The following is a 3,574-nucleotide window of genomic DNA, read 5'->3' on the forward strand; positions in this document are numbered from 1 at the left end:
CCCAGCTTTTTGGTTTTGTTTCTCATTTGGACATTGAATAACTCTCCTGATGTAGTAGTAGTTTTACTAATGTTGTTTACAGAGCAAACTGCTGCATTGCTGTTTCCAAATTTGTTTATTCAAAGGCTTTTCTGCTACAGTATTTGACTTAAGTCTTGTATGGAGAAGATTACCTACAATGTCATTTCTGTGCCACTACTTTCCCTGGCATCCCCACCAGTTTGTAGGTTAAAAAAAGGTATTCTTGACCTCAGTTCTAGAACCATGCATTTGAGAGGAGTCATCTAGATTACAAGGGTTTTATTTAATGCTTATTAAAAAAAACCCCTTTGTGATATCCTATTTCTTGATATTCCCTTAAGAACTAAATCTGTATTTTAAAAAAAAAAAAAAAAAAAAAAAAAAAAGCAAAACTACCTTTCACCAAATTATATTGACTAGGTTCAGCTATTTAGAATCACCATAGAATTGTGTAGATTGTAAGGGACTGCTAGGGCTCTCTAATTCAACCTTGCCTACTCGAAGCAAGTGGTCAGGGCTGCATCTAGTCATGTCAAGGATGAAGATTACATAGTTTATCTGGGCAACCTGTGCCAGGGCTTGGCCCAGATGATAAATATTTTTCCCTCGCATTGAGTCAAAATTACTCATTGCTGCTCATCCTTCTACTGTGCATCTTTTGAGAGTCTGGCTTTGTCTTCTCTTCACCCATCTCCAGTTGTGGACAGCAATAAGATCTCCTCAAGCTGCCTTTTCTCTAGGCATAGCTCACCTAGCTCTCTTGGCCTCTTCTCATGTCATGTGTGCCAGCCCCCTACCAGTTTGGCAGCCCTTCATGGGATTTGCTTCAATATGTCTATGTCTGTCTTGTACTGGGGAGCCCAAAGCTGAGCATAACACTCCAGATGTTGTTTCACATGTGCTGAAACAGATTGGCCTCCCTTGACCTGCTGGCTACACTCTTCCTAATGCTGCCCAGGAGGCTGTTGACCATCTCTGCCACAAGGGCTTAAGCCACTCTGCTGGTTTAAGGTCACCAAGACCCCCCCCTCGCTTTCTTTCTGAAAAGATACTTTCCAGTTGTTGGCTCGCAGCCTGCACTCATATGTGGTGTTTTCTCACCCTAAATGGAGAACTTCACGTTTGCTTTGGTTTAATTTAATGAGGTTCGAGTTGGAATGTTTCCCCAGCCTGTCCAGGTCCCTCTGCATAGCAGCCCATGCACTCCAGCATACTGACTAGTCCCCTCAATTTGTTACCATTCACAAACTTGCTGAGAGTGTACTCCATCCTGTCATCCAGGTTGTTAATGTAAGAGTTAAGTTATATTATCCTCAATATCGATATCTGAGTTGTTCAGTTGTACTGCTGATCATCACACTTTAAACCTGATGGCCCAGCCCACCTTACTGCCTGCTTACCCAGTCCCTATCTCACCAGTTTGGCTATGATACTGCAGGAAACTATGTCAAAGGCCCTACTAAATTCAAAATACACAACATCCACTGCTCTCCCCTTATCCACAGAGCTATCAGCTCATCATAGCTTATTTACTGGTGATACTGAAGTAACTAACTTTTAGCTGCATTCTTCTGAAAGAAAAACTAAAACTTTTGTCATAATACTTTGAAAGGAATCTTTAAACATTAAGTCAAAATTAATGTCATGATCTAAACTTGCCTTCAGTAATTGGTATACCTTACTTTTTAAATAACTTCTTATCTGTGTTTGTTGCCTTCACACAGTGTGAAAATAGGCATTTGAGATTCTTAGTTTCTTTATCTCAAGCCGCACTGTGTTGCAACAATTTCCTGATTTTTCTTATGAGTAATAAAAAATTTATCCTAAAAATCATATTAAAAGTCTTAACGGAATTACATTTATAGGTATCCATATATATAATTTTAACCTATTTGTTTGGAATAAAGAACTGGAAGAAAACTCCCATGTGTTGCAGGTGTCACTATGTTACTGCAATAATTAGCAGGAATCTTACTGGTTTGAAAATTTTAACCCACTCACATAACACCTCAGACCACAAGACACTTCTCCCCCACTCCAGCTCCCAAACCATCTGGCGAAGTACGTAGTCAGACCTGCTGTCCTGTGCCAAGCCGACGAATGTGGCCTAGGCGCTTCCTTATATGCACTCTGTGACCTAGTTCCCGAGGACTCACCTAGTTAGGCCACCTAGTAATCCCCGCGTTGAGGCTGGGACCTGAAAGTATCCTGAGAGGAGGTCACAAGCAAGTCTCTTCACGCAGGGAGTACACTGTGCCTGGGATACAGCTTAGTTACAGTGTGCTCTCTCCTCTCAGACTTTTCTGCCCATTTTGAGAACTATTCAATAGGTTGGTTAACTTAATATTGAAACAGTTGCTTCAGAAACTGAAAAAAAATACTTGTTAGCACTATTACTAATTTTTTTTTCTGCTGCAGGGTGTATATTCAATTAGCTATGAAAGCTAACCTAGGTCCAAGTCATTACTAAAGTTACTGGTTTGATGTGGTATGTATTTTCAATGTCTTAAAAATATTCAGTAAATCCTGAGGGCAAAATAAGCAGCTAAATTTAAATGCAGTTACTGTGCAATATTTGTCTAAATTTATGTTTCTGATCAAGTATCTCAGGAAATTTTGCATTCAGTCTGCATCTCAAGTGATATTTCACTGATTAGAATAAAAACATCAATTATAACTTGAGACTGTCAGAAATCACCTCTCCTAAAATATATCAAACAAAGTTAAAATGAATTTTTCTCCTTATAGTCAGGCTTCCACTTCAATGCTGTCCTACCTCAATACACTAGATCCTGCTGGATCGCTAATCCAGAAGGAAGCTGTGGCGGGTTTTGGCTGTTTTCCTCCTGGTTTTCTGCTGGGTTTGCAAACTGAATTGGCTCAGAGAGAAGACTGACAAGTGCCAGAGCTGGCACAAGGCAGGCAGCAGCTGTATGCAACTAAGCATGAGGATCGGGACCTTGCTATTTCAACATCAGTAAACCGGCCCATTTCAATGTAAGAAACTACAGCTGTAGGACTAAAACTCACAAAATTTCAGGGCTGACTTTTTCGATGGCAATGCAGTTCATGCCGCCTTACAAGTAATGGTAAAATCATAACCCCGGCTTTAGGCTCAAGCAGCGGTACCCGTGTCACCCAACCATCTCCAGGGTTACAGTATAAGACTTGTTCTTTGCACAACAGAAGTAAATGACAAAATAACAGAACACCGCCTAGATACTCTTTTAAGACAAGGCCCCGCTGTGCTCTGCCGGCCTCCACACGTGGGTCAAGGCGTGTATTTAAAACCGTGCTACTTTCCGTGCAACAGAAGCGTAAAAAAAATAAAACAAAATAAAATAAAGCACACATTTGTGTGTCCCGCAGGTGACGAAAAGCTTAACGCTCCCCACGCTTCACCCCGCGGGGCCGAACTCCTGCCCGGGGTGGGCCCAAGCGGCCCGGCCGGAGGCAGCGAGGCCGCCGCGCTCCGCTCCGCCCCGCCCCGCCGCGGCCGTTGCTCCGCGCCCCGCCGCGGCCGTTGCCCCGCGCAACGGCCGCGGGCTGCGCC

This window comes from Rhea pennata, chromosome 1, assembly GCF_028389875.1.
Source record: "Rhea pennata isolate bPtePen1 chromosome 1, bPtePen1.pri, whole genome shotgun sequence".
Lineage (NCBI taxonomy): Eukaryota > Metazoa > Chordata > Aves > Rheiformes > Rheidae > Rhea > Rhea pennata.